Below are 17,475 nucleotides of genomic sequence, written 5' to 3' on the forward strand. Positions count from 1 at the left end.
CCCCCTGATAGGCTATGTGACGATTCACGTAGCCTATCACGGCTAGATTTGCAAAGTCAGCCATGATAGGCTACGTCAATCGTCACGTAGCCTATCACGGGTGACTTTAAAAAAAAAAGAAAGTGTGTACGGATAATGGCGGCCCCCATAAGGAGCCGCCATTCCCGTTCCTTATTTGGTCGCTGTAGTCTACTTAAAGATTTACGTAGACTACGGCGACTAAATAAGGAACGCGAATGGCGGCTCCCTATGGGGGCCTCCATTAGCGTACGCGTTTTTTTTTTTTTTAAAGTCACCCGTGATAGGCTATGTGACAATTGACGTAGCCTGTCACGGCTGACTTTGCAGATCTAGCCGTGATAGGCTACGTGAATCGTCACGTAGCCTATCAGGGGGTGTTTTTTTTAAAAAAAAACTTTCGTGTTCGCGGCCGGGCGAGGCGGGAAGCCTCCTCCCTGGCCTGAATTTCAGCCGGGGCGAGGCGGGAAGCCTCCCCCCGCCCTGAATTTTGGCCGGGGCGAGGCGGGAAGCCTCCCTCCCCGGCCTGAACTTTGCGGTGGGAGCAGCGAAGCGCCTCCCCCCCACCGCGAACATCCTTCGAGGACAGGTAAGTGACTTTCGTCCACCCCTAATCTACGTAGCAATGGGGTTTGTGTTAGGGATGTACGAAAGTCACTTACCTTGAATGAAATTTGATTCGCGGTGGGGGGGAGGCACTCCATCCCTCCCCCCAAAAATTCTGGCTGGGGGGGAGGCGCTCCGTCCCTCCACCCCCGAATCCTGGCCCGCCGGGCCACAAATGGTGGCAGCGGTAGCCGCCGCCATTTGCGTCCCTGCAGTCAGCCGTGATAGGCTGTGTAAATATTTACGTAGCCTATCACGGCTGAGTAAAAAAAAAAAACCCCGCACGTACGCAAATGGTGGCGCCCATGGGCACCACCATTTGCGTTCCTTATTCTGGCACCTCTAGTCTACGTAAACATTTCCGTAGACTACGGCGAAAATAAGGGGAACGCAAATAGCATAGACGCTACGCTATTTGCGTTCCCCTTACTTTCGCCGTAGTCTACGGAAATGTTTACGTAGACTAGACGTGCCAAAATAAGAACTTATGCGCGTTTTTTTTGTTTTTTGTTTTACTCAGCCGTGATAGGCTATGTAAATCTTTACGTAGCCTATCACGTTTTTTTTTACTGGAAATGGTGGCGGCGGCAGCTGGTCGGAAGACCGGCCACCGCAGCTGCCGCCGCCGAACCGCCACCGAACCGCCTCCGGGGCCACCGCTGCCAGAAGGATTCGCCCAAGGTATGTCCCATCCCGAGGGTGCCGAGGGGTGGCAGACTGTTTCGCCACCAATTTTGGGGGGCTGAATGCGCTGGCATTCGGCCTCCCCGAGATTCATGGCAAAATTCTCTGACATCCCTAGTTTGTGTAAGGGCTGAACTGGCTGTTCTCGTGATGCCTGCACAGTTCATCTGTCATACTTTTCACAATGATGCATCAGTGTAAATGTTCAAACTGTATTGATCGGGTGAGTATTGGACATTATAGAGATAGCCTAATCTTTCTTTCATACGATAATCAGATGCATTTCAAATGTGTTTGTTAACCTTGGCTTGACAGCATTCCAGATCAAGTATTAAATAGAAATAATGTTTTATCAAGAAAAAAGGAATAAAGTTATGTACCCTTTTCCCCACTTTATTATTGTGATAAGACTTATCGAGTGTGTGTATGTGTGTGTGTCATATATATGCAAAATTCAAAAACAAGTACCTTTCCCTCGCATCCAGCTTGCCTGGCCAGGGGAAGGATTTTCTGGGGGGCAGAAACAGAGATGAGGGGAATGCCATTGGCACCACCACGGTGGAGAGGGGCTTACAGTCATTTTAGGCTGTAGAGCCCCTCCCTTTGCCCACTTTGAAGCATGGCCCCATCTCTCCTACCCTGTATGTAGGGATGTCAGAGAATTTCTCCACAAATCTCGGGGAGGCCGAATGCCAGTGCATTCGGCCCCCCGAAATTGGTGGAGAAAAGGTCTGCCCCCCCCCCCCGGGATGGGACTTACCTTGTTCGAATGTCCGTGGCAGCGGCGGCTCCGGCGGCGGTTCGGCAGCGGTTTGGTGGTGGTTCAGCGGTGGTGGCTGTGGCGGCCGGTCTTCCGACTGGCTGCCGCCACCGCCATTTCCAAGTAAAACAAACAAACAAACTAACGTGATAGGCTATGTAAAGATTTACGTAGCCTATCATGGCTAGATTTAAAAAAAACACCGTGATAGGCTACGTAAATGTTTACATAGCCTATCATGGCTGACTTTGAAAAAAAAAAGTGCGTACGCAAATGGCGGCGCCCATGGGCGCCACCATTTGTGTTCCTTATTTTGGCACGTGTAGTCTACGTAAACATTTACGTAGACTACAGCGAAAATAAGGGCAACGCAAATAGAGTTGCCCTTATTTTCGCCGTAGTCTACGTAAATGTTTACGTAGACTACATGTTCCAAAATAAGGAGCACAAATGGCGGCGCCCATGGGTGCCGCCATTTGCGTACGTGCTTTTTTTTTAAAAAAAAGTTCAGCTGTGATAGGCTATGTAAACATTTACGTAGCCTATCATGGCTGACTGCAGGGACACAAACAGCGGCGGCTATAGCCGCCGCCATTTACATCCCGGCAGGAGAGGAGGTTTCGCAGCCGGAGGGATGGGGCACCTCCCCCCCGGCCAGAATTTCGGCAGGGTGGGACGGGGCGCCTCCCCCCCGGCCAGAATTTCAGGGGGAGGGATGGAGCACCTCCCCCCCACCACAAAGCAAGCTTCGGGATCTGGTAAGGGACTTTCGTCCATCCCTACCTGTATGCAGTGTGGGTTATGCTGGTTGTCGTTTGGGGGTCCGAGTAGGAATTTTTGGTGCATCATTGGATTGGCCTTGGATATGTCTCTCTTTGCTACTTCATACTGTAAGTGGGGTTGGGAGCTGATTGCAGGTGATTTTGGTCTTATTTAAAAACTTAGGTTAATTCGGTCAGATTTGCTAAATAGGCAGGTATGTGCGAGCACCTTTGGTGGGAAATAGGGTTGGTGAGCATTTGGAGGCATCGTTTCTGATCACTGGTAAGGCCTGAGGCTTCCAGCTCAGGGTTTTGCAGCCCCAGTTGGAAGATAAGGGTTACCTTTGAGGCCAAGTCACTTCACCCACTTAGAGTTTTGCGGCCTGGTGGTGGGTGGGGGGCAGTGACAGGGGAAGGCCTCATGTCCCAAAATTGAGCAGTCCTGAGGGGTGGCAATTGAAGATGCCACTCTAGAGGCATCAAACGTCTCACCTGATAAAATGACAGGTTAATCACTGGCTTAGAGAAGTTGCCCACTTAGATTTCCCTTTGCAGATCTGATCAGTCTCAATAAATGTGGCCCAAATTTTATACCAGCTACTTGTGTCTTTCATGCCAACCTAGCAGTTCGAAAGCAAGAAATTGCAAGTAGATAAATAGGCACTGCTTCTGCGGGAAAGGTAGCAGTGTTCCGTGCACCTCGGTGTTCAGTCATGCCGGCCACATGACCACGGAAGCATCTTTGGACAGCGCTGGCTCTTCGGCTTAGAAATGGAGATGAGCACCACCCTAGAGTCGGACACGACTGGTTGGGGACACCTTTACCTTTTTACTTGTGTCTCATCTCTTTATTTCCCCCCTCCTTTCACCTGCAATATACCTGATTGAATTTCCTAATTTATTTTGCTGTGTAAGAGAAGAACAATTTTTGCCACGTTGTTAATACTGCAAAATGGAATGACCAATGCCAGCTTTAAAAGATTCTATTGAATGTGATCGTCTCCCATACCAGAACACTAAGGGAGAACTTGAGATGGAAAATGAAATCAGGGAAGCCTCCAAATGTGGGAGTGTTGTAATAAAGGATGACTTCAGTTACCCCCACATTAACTGGATAAATGCATATTCCAGTCACAACAAAGAAATTAAATGCCCTAGAACTGTTGGTCATGAAACTGACTAGAAGGGAGGTGACCCTGGATTTAATCCTAAATGGTGTTGCCCAGGACCTAGCATAAAATGTGAGTGTTGTTGAACCAATTGGAAACAGTGACCACAGCGTTATCAGATGTAATGCATATTTAAGTGGAAAATTGCCAAGGAAGTCCAACACAGTCACATTTGACTTCAAGAAAAGGCACTTCTCTAAAATGAGGGAACTGGTAAAAAGGAAGTTGAAAGGGGGAGTCAAGAGGGTTAAATCCTTCAAAATGCTTGGAGATTACTCCAAACCACAGTAATAGAAGCACAGCTACAATGTATACCACAGGTTAGGAATGGTTACATTAAGTCCAAGAGGTCACCAGCATGGTTAAGGTGCAGTGTCAAGGAAGCTATTAAAAAAAACAAGGCTTCCTTCAGAAAATGGAAGTCTTTCCCAAATGAGGAAAAGAAGAGGGGTCACAAGCTAGCACAAAGGAGACGCAAGGGGACAATAAGAGATGCGAAAAAGCATTTTGAGGAGTATATTGCTAAGAACATCAAGGCCAACAATAAAGAATTCTTTAAATATATTAGGAGAAGAAAACCAGCTAGGGAGGTAGCTGGACTGTTGGATAATAATAGAGTTTGTTGTTGTTCAGTCGTTCAGTCGTGTCCGACTCTTCGTGACCCCATGGACCATAGCACGCCAGGCCTTCCTGTCCTGCTCTTTCTCCCGGAGCGTGCTCAAGTTCATATTCATTGCATCGGTGATACTATCTAGCCATCTCATCCTCTGCCGTCCCCTAGTTAGATGAGTATTAAAGGAGGATAAGGATATTGCAGAGAAGCTGAATGAATTTTTTGGATGTGTCCACTGCAGAAGTTATAGGACAGATACCTGTGCCTGAACTGATGTTTTCAGGAAGAGAGTCTTAAGAACTGAGGCAAATAATGGTGACAGAAGATGGAGTTCTCAACCTTATTGACAAACTGAAAGTTAATAAATCATCAGGCCAAGATGGCATCCATCCTAGCGTTCTTAAAGAACTGATATATGAAAGTGCTGATCTTCTAACAAGAATATGCAGCATGTCCCTAAGATCAACCTCTGTAACAGAAGACTGGAAGATGGCCAATGTAACACCAATTTTTAAAAAGGGATCCAGGGGGGATCCAGGAAATTATAAGCCAGTTAACTAAACATCTGTTCTGGGTAAATTGTTTGATAGTGTTATTAAATATAAAAATTAGTAAGTATATAGAAGTACAAGCCCTGCTGGAAAAGAAACAACAGGGCTTCTGCAAAGGTAACTCCTGTCTCGCTAACCTTTTAGAGTTCTTTGAGAGTGTCAATACACATTTGGACAGGGGTGATCTAGTAGTGATCGTTTGCTTGGACTTCCAAAAGGCTTTTGAGCAAACTTACCTCACCAAAGACTCCTGAGCAAACTTAGCAGTTATGGAATAAGAACAGAGGCCCTCTTATGGATCAGTAAGTGGTTAAAAAATAGAAAGCAGAGAGTAGAAATAAACAGTAAATTCTCTCAATGGAGGGATGTAAACTGTGATGTCCCACAGGGATCCATAAAGTGGCCAATGCTATTCATAAATGATTTTAACTTTGGAGTGAGCATCAAGTGGCCACATTTGCTGATGACAGCAAATAATGTAGGGTCTTTAAAACAAAATGGGATTGTGAGGAGCTCCAAAATGATCTCTCCAAACTTGTAAAGTATAGAATCATAGAATCATAGAATAGTAGGGTTGGAAGGGGCCTATAAGACCATCAAGTCCAACCCCCTGCTCAATGCAGAAATCCCAGTGAAAGCATCCCTCACAGATGGCTGTCCAGCCTCATCTTGAATGCCTCCAGTGTGGGAGAGCCCACTACCTCCCTAGGTAATTGTTTCCATTGTCGTATTGCTCTAACAGTCAGGATGTTTTTCCTGATGTTCAGCCTAGGGATGTGTGAAACACTTACTCCGTTCCGGCTGGCAGTCCATGGTGTGGGGGGGAGGTGATCCGTCCCTTTCCCCCGGAATCCTCCCTGGCCGCAGCCGGACTTCCGGCTGTTGCCATGCTGCAGCAGCAAATGGCGGCCGCTACGCCAGCCACCATTTGCCTCCCTGCCAAGCCGTGATAGGCTACGTAAGTATCTATGTAGCCTATCACGGCAAAAGGCAGGGACTCAAGTGGCATAGTGGCTGCCATTTGCATCCCTGCCTTTTGTCGTGATAGGCTACATAGATACTTATGTAGCCTGTCACAGCTTGGCGGGGACGCAAATGGCGGCCGGCGTAGCGGTTGCCATTTGCAGCTGCAGCCCGGCAGCAGCTGGAAGATGACCCGGAGCCACCGCCAGAGCCGCCACCGCTGCCGGAGCCGCCACCAGATCGGACCATTCCAGGGGGGATTTTGGGGGGTGGCAGGGGGTAGTCCATTCCACCATGGACTCTGGGAGGCCGGCTTCTAAAGAATCCGGCCTCACTGGAGTCCATGGCAGAATTCTCCAACATCCCTAGTTCAGCCGGAATCTGACTTCCTGTAACTTGAGCCCATGATTCCATGTCATGCACTCTGGGATGATCGAGAAGAGATCCTGGTAGGGTTGGCAGAGAATTTCTCCCCAAAACTTCGGGGGGCCGAGCGCCAATGTGTTCGGGCCCCCAAACAAGTTTCGGGGAGAAATTATCCGCACCCCCCCGCCCCCCGCACCCCCCCCGGGACGGGACTTACCTTTGGCGAATGTCCCTCCCGGCAGCGGGTCCAGCCGGTGGTTCGGCGGGTGTTCGCCCGGGGCGGGAGCGGCAGCCGGTCTTTCGACCGGCTGCCGCTGCCGCCATTGCAATAAAAGAAAAAAAAAACACCCCCGTGATAGGCTACGTGACGATTAACGTAGCCTATCACGGCTAGATTTGCAAAGTCAGCCGTGATAGGCTACGTAAATCGTCACGTAGCCTATCACGGGTGACTTAAAAAAAAAAAAAAGCGCGTATGGATAATGGTGGCCCCCATAGGTAGCCACCATTCCCTTTCCTTATTTGGTCGCTGTAGTCTACATAAAGATTACGTAGACTACAGCGAAAATAAGGGCAACGCTATTTGCGTTGCCCTTATTTTCGCCGTAGTCTACGTAAAGATTTACGTAGACTACAGCGAGCAAATAAGGAATGCGAATGGCGGCTCCCTATGGGGGCCGCCATTAGTGTACGCGCTTTTTTTTTTTAAGTCACCTGTGATAGGCTACGTGACGATTAATGTAGCCTATCACGGCTGACTTTGCAGATCTAGCCATGATAGGCTACGTTAATCGTCACGTAGACTATCACGGGGGCGTTTTTTTTTTTTTTTTAAAAAACTTTTTAGTTCACGGCCGGGTGAGGTGAGGCGCCTCCTCCCCGGCCTGAATTTTGGCCGGGCGAGGCGGGAAGCTTCCCCGCCGGCCTGAATTTCGGCCGGGCGAGGCGGGAAGCCTCCCCCCCCGGCCTGAACTTCGCGGGGGGAGCAGCGAAGCGCCTCCCCCCCACCGCGAACAAGCTTCGAGGACAGGTAAGTGACTTTCATCCATCCCTAGATCCTGGCCTTCTTCTCTGTGACAACCTTTCAGGTACTTGAAGAGCACTATCATATCTCCGCTCAGTCTTCTCTTCTCAAGGCTAAACATGCCAGTTCTTTCAGTCTCTCCTCATAGGGCTTCTTCACATAGTGCATAGCTAAACTATCAATTAACTTCCACATGATACAGTGATAGCCACCAATTTGGATGGCTTTAAAAGGTGATTATAAAGATTCCTGCAGCAAAACGTTGTCAATTGCTACTAGTCCTGATGGCTATATGCTAACTCCAGTATCAGGGGGAGTATGCCTATGTACACTACTTGCTGGGGGAGATGGGCAGGAGGGTGCTGTTGCACTCATTTCCTGCTCATGGGTTTTCTGTGGGCAGCTGTTTGGCCACTGTGTGAATGAACAGAATGTTGGACTAGATGAACCCTTGGTCTGATCCAGCCACCTCTTCTTATGTTCTTAAACAGGGACCTCCTGCATACAAAGTATGTGATCTTACTACTGAGCTATGATCCTTCCTCTCTAGGTGCAGGGAATTCCAAATTGGATCAGTGCAGTAAGGCTGAGGGTTGGGGCATTTCACTGTCTCTTGTGCACTATTTTCCTTTTCTAAATTGCTGCCCATCCCAAGCTAGGGATGGGCAAATCTGTCAATTTCACTTTCCCCCACATTCATTAAAACAAAAACCAAAACCCCCCTCATGTTCTTTCTCTCCCAGACATGAGGAACTTGATGTATTTTGGTAACTTTTTCTCAAACACAAACTGAAGCAAAATTCTCACCCATCTGCACTAGCCAAATTCAATAGGTACAGCTATTCCTAGCATGGATATGTAGCTGCCTGAAATATAAGCTGTTCAAGATGAGGAGCCCCTCAGAAAAAAAGAAGGGACAACCCTAATTCATCACTGACATGTTTGAATATACAGATATTCAAACAAACCTGCCAGTTTTGCTTTACCCCACATTCACATTAACAACAACGATGAACAAAACACACACACACACAAACCCCTCTCAACTTCAAGTTCTTTTTGTCTGGAATATGACGAACTATGCAAATTCTGGTAAATTCTTATCAGAACCAAACTGAAAGTCTGAAATGAAGTTCGCTTCCATTCCTACCCCGAGCTAATTCCTGCCTCTCAGGGGAAAAATATAATTTAAATGCCTCCTTCCTTAGCACTGCTGCTTGGATGCCATTCAGAACTTTCTATGTTTCCTTTGAACTAAAATTAAAATGGCAGGAGATCCATTTTGGGGTGTCCTCCATAAAGTATAGTTTGGCCCTCAGACACAAGCTATATCTTTGGTTGCTTTATCTTTTGATCACATTGATAAGCAGTCCCATCCTATCTCCTACTTTAGCTGCTGCAGGGCTAGCACAGGCCATTCTACACTCTGTGGGAGGCATTTGTAGGCCAGATTGACATTTCTGTCTCATTTGCTTCTACAGATACTTCTGACTGGCTTCACTGCTGCTTTTACCAATATAAGGTGGTACTTGTGCTAGGAGACTAGCTCTGGATCTGCTCTGAGTTTTTAAGAATGTAGCAAAATGTGGTCCTGAATCTTCCTCCACACAAAGGAACAATCTTGTCTGTCTTAAGAAAAAGGAAGAAAAAGAAATATGTGCAGCAGGTTTTATAAAGTGAGGATGTTAATAGAACATGTTAGTACAACGAAATGGAGCAAAGTCTTACATGTTATAGTACACTGACTACAAAATTTGTCACCAGCTTTATACTTTATTTCCTATTTCCAGCTTTATACTTCTTATTCAAAGACAAGCAACTATTCTTGCCCTATACATCTGCTGCTGATATCCCGTGTATGTTGTTGTATTACAGGTGTTACATTAGTCTTAATTCATTATGGCAGGCCTGTTGTTTACTCAGTGGTGTCTCTCCCTAAGCCTGTTCAAAGGAGCTAGTCTTCTGGTGGTGTTTTTCACATCTGATCTTCAAAGTAGCCAATTTGCATACTGCAAATGGCATTCCTTTACCAAAGGTGGCTATTCTTTTATAGATGGGAACCCTTTTGGCATTTATTGTTCACAAAGAACTCAGAATTAGCATGGCTATTATTGGCAGAGAAATGCCACTGCAGTTTAACATGCAATCACATCCAATTATATCAGGTGTTAGTCAGATTTTCTCAGAGCTAAATGCTTTCTTAGGGCACAATCCTGTGCATGTTTAGGCAGGAAAAAAATTCCTACAACACCCAGCATACCCCAGCCAGCATGGCTGGGGCATGCTGGGAGTTGTAGGATTTTTTTCCTGCCTAAACATGCACAGGATTGCACCCTTATTGTTTTTAAAAAGTGCTTATTTGGCAAAAAAAAAAAAAAAAGTCAGGTAAAACCCTTACACCTGACCAGACTAGTAATTTAAATTACTTTTAAAAAACACAAAACTTTGTATTTATTCCACTCTCCCAGTGCATACTGGAGCATCTGATTGCTCCTTTCTTCACATTTTGAAGGTCAAATTCTGCCCATGTTTATCATCCTAATGGATCATCAGCTTAGGGATGTACAAAACTCATTTACCTTTTCGCGGAATCTTTCGCTGTGGGGGGGGGAGGCGCTCCATCCCTCCCCCCAGAATCCTTGACAGGGGGGTAGGCGATCCGGTCCTCCCCCCCAGAATCCTCGACGGCTGGCGGATTCAGCGGCGGCGGTTCTGGCAGTGGCGGTGGCAGCTGGTCTTGTGGCCGGCTGCAGCCGGGCTGCTGCCTCCGCCATTGCCATCCTTGCAGCCGGCCGTGATAGGCTACGTAAGAATTTACGTAGCCTACCACAGCTGGGTAAAAAAAACAAACCCAAAAACCCAGCGTACGCAAATGGCGGCGGCTACGGGGGCTGCCATTTGTGGTCCCTATTTTTCACCTATTTATCTTACATAAATATTTACGTAAGATAAAACAGCAAAAAAAAAAGGAACACAAATAGCATAGTGGGCGCTATTTGCGTTCCCCTTTTTTTCACCGTTTTATCTTACATAAATATTTACTTAAGATAAATCGGCGAAAAATAGGGAACGCAAATGGCGGCCGCTGTAGCCGCTGCCATTTGCGTACACTGGGTTGTTTTTTTTGGTTTTTTTACCCAGCCGTGATAGGCTACGTAAATTCTTATGTAGCCTATCATGGCTGGCTGCAAAGATGGCAATGGCGGCAGCAGCAGACCGGCCGTGGCGGGCCAGGAGACAAGCCACTGGAGCTGCCGCCACCACCGCCGAATCCGCCGCATCCGCCCCAGGTAAGTACCGTCCCGGGGGGATTCTGTGGGGGGCGGGGGGGCAGGGGGCCGTTCCACCACGGATTTCGGGGGGCCGGATTCTAAAGAATTTGGCCTCACTGGAATCCGTGGCAGAATTCTCTGCCATCCCTACGCTTGAAATGTCCATCCAGTAGGGCCATCCATAGCATCAGTTTTGCACCCTGATCTTCAAAATGCAGCAGACCTCAGCCCTATTCCTCTCGGCTGAGCTCATGCCAAGAGAGCATTTTGAAAATAAGATTCTAGAGCTGAACACTGATCACTTAATATTTATAGCCAATCTATCTTTCAGCAACCATAATGCCTCCATCTGTAGGTATATTAAAAGTGTCAGAAAGGTCATACTGCTTTTATACATCCTCGTTCTTCATTGAGCTGTACCTTACAAGTACTACTATAATTGAAAAGATTCAAGATTCCCAGGTGAGTTGGAAGTAGAAAATGACTCATGATAGAACACAATGCAATGTTTTATGTTCACAGTGATAAAAGGAACTGTATCAAGATTCCAAACAATTCATTCTTTAAAAAAACAAAAACAAACAAACAAAAAAGCCACCACCACCCACAAAAACACTGATTCTGTGTTACATAAAGTATAATCGTCTGGTAGGGCTGTGCATGGATTGCTTTGGATGCTCTGAAGGGATCCCCTATCTGCCTCAGATTGATTCAGACCTCCTCTGCTTCAACTCAGATCCTAATCCAAAGCAAGATTCAGATATCTGGATCGCCCATTTTGGATGTTCTCCCATTGATTTGCATGGGAGAAAAACAAATGGTCATAACTTTAAAGGCAGAGGTGCTCAGTTCCTACTTTGGCTCAGTCTTCTCCCAAAAGGGGGTCTATGACCCCCCTGGCAAAGGCAAAGTACAGGCTGAAGGGGCAGGATTGCAGCTTGAGATCGACAGGCATATGGTCAAGGAACACCTAATTACTTTGAATGAGTTCAAATCTCCAGGGCCAGATGAACTGCATCCTAGAGTAATAAAGGAACTGGCAGAAGAACTCTCAGAACCGCTGTCTATTATCTTTGAGAAAACATGGAGGACGGGGGAAGTGCCAGATGACTGGAAGAGGGCTAACGTTGTCCCTATCTTCAAAAAGGGTAAAAAGGAGGAACCTGGGAACTACAGACCAGTCAGTCTGACATCAATCCCTGGGAAAATTCTGGAGCAGATGATAAAGGAATCCATCTGGAAGCACCTTGACAACAATGCCGTGATTACTCGAAGCCAACATGGATTTGTCAAAAACAAGTCCTGCCAGACAAATCTGATCTCATTTTTTGATCAAGTCACCTCCCTTGTAGACCATGGGAATGCTGTAGACATCATATACCTCGACTTCAGCAAAGCTTTTGACAAAGTGCCCCATGATATCCTGATGAGCAAACTAGCTCAAAGTGGGCTAGATTAAACAATGATCTGGTGGATCCACAGTTGGCTACAGAATCGGACTCAAAGAGTGCTTATCAATGGGACCTTCTCAAACTGGGGAGAGGTAACGAGTGGGGTACCGCAGGGCTCAGTCCTGGGCCTAGTGCTCTTCAACATTTTTATTAATGACTTGGAGGAGGAGGTGCAGGGAATGCTGATCAAATTTACAGATGACACAAAATTGGGCGGGATAGCTAATACTTTGTAAGACAGAAACAAAATTAAAAGTGATCTGGATAGACTGGAGCGCTGGGCAGAAACAACAGAATGGCATTTAATAGGGATAAGTGCCAAGTTCTGCACCTAGGAAAAAGAAACCAAATGCACAGATACAAGATGGGGGATACGTGGCTCACCAACACTACAAGCAAGAAGGATCTTGGAATTGTAGATCACAAGCTGAATATGAGTCAACAATGTGATATGGCTGCAAAAATGGCCAATGCTCTTTTGGGCTGCATTAATAGAAGCATAGCTTCCAAATCCCGGGAAGTACTAGTTCCCCTCTACTCAGCACTGGTTAGGCCTCATCTGGAGTACTGTGTCCAGTTCTGGGCACCACACTTTAAGTAGGATGCAGACAAACTGGAGAGGGTTCAGAGGAGGGCAACAAAGATGATCAGGGCACTGGAAACAAAGCCCTATGAAGAGAGACTGAAAGAACTGGGCATGTTTAACCATGAGAAGAGAAGACTGAGGGGAGATATGATAGCACTCTTCAAGTACTTGAAAGGTTGTCACAGAGAAGAAGGCCAGGATCTCTTCTTGATCATCCCAGAGTGCAGGACACGGAATAATGGGCTCATGTTACAGGAAGCCAGATTCCAGCTGAACATCAGGAAAAACTTCCTGACTGTAAGAGCAATACGACAATGGAACCAATTACCTGGGGAGGTGGTGGGCTCTCCCACACTGGAGGCCTTCAAGATGAGGCTGGACAGCCATTTGTCAGGGATGCTCTGACTTGGATTCCTGCATTGAGCAGGGGGTTGGACTCGATGGCCTTGTAGGCCCCTTCCAACCCTACTATTCTATGATTCTATGAACTTTTTTATTTTTTATGACAGAGGCATGAAATTTGGGGACCTCTCCACACCCCTGTAGAGAAAACCATGTGCAACATTTCAGACAGTTTGGCTGAGTGGGTTTTGTGCTAGGCGGAGTTAAAAACTGATACTTTCCAAAGAAACTCTCAAAGCAAAGGGTTGTAACTTCTCCCTGTTTCCACATACTCATGTGACACCTTGGCCTCTCCCAACACCCACTGAGGGCATTACACCCCCCAAAGCCCAGGCAATTTGGCCCACTGGCTTGTCTGCTAGGTGCAGGTGAAATTTGAGTTTTTCCAGGAAAACTCCCAAAGCAAAGATATGTAAGTTCTCCCTATTTCCATGCATGCATATGAAACCTGGGTCCCTCCCAGCCCCCCTTGAGAGCATCCCACCCACCAAAGTCCATGCAGTTTGGCCCACCAGCTTGTGCGCAAGGCACTGGTGAAATCTGAGGTTTTCCAAAGCAACTCAGAAAGGAAAGAGCCATAACTTCTCCCTGTTTCCAAGGACATGTTTGGCACCTGGACCCCTCCCACCCCCCTCCAGGGCATCCCGCCCTCTCCAGGGCATTCCACCTACCAAAGTCCAGGCACTTTGGCCCACTGGCTTGTGTGCTAGGCGCAGGTTGAATTTGATATTCCCAGAAACTCAGACCAAACTCAGAAGGGAGAGTTTGTGGAAGGAGAGGTCAGTATCCCTAATAGGGATGTATGAAAGTCACTTACCTTTTTGTGGATTGATTCGCGGTGGAGGGGAGGTGCTTCGGTGCTCCTCGATGAGGGGGAGGTGATCCGGTGCTCCCGCCCAGAATCCTGCCTGGCCAGGGCTGTCCGCAGCTGGAGTTCCAGCCACAGACTGGCTGCTGCGGACGCAAATGGTGGCCGCTGTAGCGGCCACCATTTACTTCCAGCCAGGCTGCCGTGATAGGCTATGTAAGTATTTACGTAGCCTATCACGGCAAGCAAAAAACCAAAACAAAACAAAATGCATACGCAAATGGTGGCGGCTACGGCGGCCGCCATTTGCGTTCCCTATTTTTCGCCATTTTAGCCTATATAAATATTTATGTAGGCTATTACAGCAGAAAAAAAGGGGAACGCAAATAGCATACTGGGCTATTCCTTTTTTCCCTGCCGTTTTAGCCTACGTAGATATTTACGTAAGCTATTAAGCAGAAAAAAAGGAACGCAAATGGCGGCCACTATGCTATTTGCGTTCCCCTTTTTTTTCGCTGTAATAGCCTACGTAAATATTTACATAGGCTAAAATGGCGAAAAATAGGGAACGCAAATGGCGGCCATCATAGCCACCGCTATTTGCGTATGCTATTTTTTTTTTTTGCTTGCCGTGATAGGCTACGTAAATACTTACGTAGCCTATCACGGCAAACAGCAGATGCAAATGGCGGCCGTGGCAGCTGGTCGAAAGACCAGCTGCCTCCACCGCCTCCGCCGCCACTGGAGCAGCCACCACCGGAACATCCGCCCCAGGTGAGCCTTGTCCTGGGGGGAATCCGTGGGGGGGGCGGGGGGGGAGGCCGTTCCACCACGGATTTCGGGGGACCGAATGCCGGGGAATTTGGCCTCACTGAAATCCATTGCGGAATTCTTCACTATCACTAATCCCTAATCTCTGCTGCAGGTTTCTTTGAAGTGCAAAACAAGCCTTATTCAGAAGAATCACAGGCTCAGCCTCTCTATGGCTGAATACACACATTACCTGGCAGGCAGGCTGGAAGAGGTTATTTTTTTATCTGCCTTTGTTTATTTCTAGCACACACTAAATGAGTATTTTGAATGTATCTGAACACGGCCAGTGCCTAGCCCAGAAGGGGCACTGATTTTTGAAAGCTGGAAACCTCCACCTGATGGACCCATACTTCTCCCACCTAGGGATGGACGAAAGTCCCTTACCTCATCCCGCAGCTTGCTTCGCAGTGGGGGGGAGGCACTCTGTCCCTCCCCCTGAAATTCTGGGCAGGGGGGAGGCGCCCCATCCCTCCCCGCCAAAATTCTGGCCGGGGGGGAGGTGCCCCATCCCTCCGGCCGCGAATCCTGCTGTCCTGACGGGACGCAAATGGCGGCAGCCATAGCCGCCGCCGCTTGCGTCCCTGCAGTCAGTTGTGATAGGCTACGTAAATCCTTATGTAGCCTATCACGGTTGACTTTGGAAAAAAAAAAAGCACGTACACAAATGGCGGTGCCCATGGGCGGAAGACCGGCCGTCGCCACCGCCAAACCGCTGCCGGGAGCCGCCAGCACCAGGGACATTCGGCAGAGGTAAGTCCCATTCTGGGGGTGGTGGGAGGGGTGGCGGACCGTTTCTCCACCACTTTCGGGGACCTGAATGCGTTGGCATTCGGCATCCCAGAGATTCATGGAGAAATTCTCCGACATCCCTACTCCCACCCCATCTCCTCCATGGTGGCCTGCCTAAGCCTCTTGGGGGTGAGAGACGGAGAGCTTCTAGGAGTTCTGGCTGCACTACCAGCCTTATGCTTGCCCCTGCTGCCAGCTTGTTGGGATGTGGGGATGTGGGGGCCACTTCCCCAAGCAAGACTGATTGATGCTGACTCCTTAAGTGCAAGAGCAGGCTGCTAGTGTTGCAGTGCCCTGGCTGTTTCCCTTGCTCCGAGATGCCTTGCAGTGGTGGTGACTGCTGCACCAGCCTCCTCGAAGAGCGGCCTCCGAGTACCGCAACTGGCCTCCACGCTCTGCTGCCCTACCCGGGATGCCCTGTCCAGACTGGGGGACAGACAGCTGGCCTAATGGTGCCGCTAGTGACAGCACCGCCTTGCCCACCTCTGCCCTGACCAATACCCCAAAGATGCCTCACATTGTGCTGGATTGCTTTGCCCCACAGTGGAGTGTTATTGGAATAAGAAGGTAATTAATATAAATACGATGTGTCTTGTGCTTTTTCAACACTGTCTTGAAATTTGGACGTATAGTGTTGGTGGAACAACAACCTAGCATGCACACACACATGGACACAGACATACAAGAGCTAAGGAAAAGCAGAACTACCTAAGCAAATGATGGGTCTCTTTAATTTATTGTTTTATATTTCATGTTCCTTTATGGAAGGCAGGTTAACTTCAAGGAATACAGGATGACAGCGGAGGCGATGAGAAAATAGCCAAGAGCGAATGAGTGAGCGAGCGAGCGAGCAAGATATATATATATATATATATATATCCTTTTTTAATTTCTGTTTTGGGAAGATCAACACAGAGAAGACACAGACAGTTCACTTCAGCATGGGGGTGGGGGGAACCAAACAATACACACACAGGCTGCTGTAATATGCCTTTGTTTAAGAATTTAGAAAGCAAGAAAAAGCTAAATGTTTGAATATGACTTAAAAGGGTGGGGGGAGGAACATGCCCAGAAGTCAATGTTTGCATTAAAAAATCAAAATAAGACTGTTTTAAAAAAATCTAAAAGAGACAGAGTTGACTCAGTTGACAGACAAAAACGACAACGAAATAGAACAGAGAAAGCAGAAGTGAGGGTTGACCTTAAACAACAAACACAGCCTTTTCCGGAGTCCAAAAGCAAGATAAACAAAACAACACAAGAATGGCAGGGGAGGGGGGAGCATAGCAGCAACAAGTGAGGAAAAGCTATATTAGTTTGAAAAAATATGGAAAGGAGAGAGTAATATATCTAATACAAATAACAAACAAGTTGGATGTAGAAAGAAATAGGAGAAAGCAGCTGGAAAGGGTGCAGCAAAAGACACCATCCCAAAGGGGATGGTCAAGTAAGGAGTGACGGAACGACTACAACCAAGCTGTTTCCTTTTAATTTAAATACGGGGAAAGCCTAATGGTGATCAAAAACAAAGAAATAGAAGGAACAACTCCAAGGAATGCCCATGCTCACACACAGACACACACGATCATCTTCCCATACACCAACCCTCTCCCAAAGACACAGCTAGTGCAATAACCAAACAAAGCCTTTCAGTGAAGTATATATACCCCCTTCCTCCACCACTCTCTCTGATTGGAGACTGCTGGCATCAGTTCTGGCCCAGAGTTCCTATTCGCCAAAGCACATTCCCTCCTCCTCCTGTGCTCTCCTTTCCACCTCCCCCCGCCTTCCCATGTCCGCTCGCCTTCCACCTCCCTCCTCCTTGTCCTGCCCCTCCAC

The sequence above is a fragment of the Heloderma suspectum genome, chromosome 3, assembly GCF_057233095.1.
Source record: "Heloderma suspectum isolate Gila_16-S chromosome 3, 16-S_ref, whole genome shotgun sequence".
Lineage (NCBI taxonomy): Eukaryota > Metazoa > Chordata > Lepidosauria > Squamata > Helodermatidae > Heloderma > Heloderma suspectum.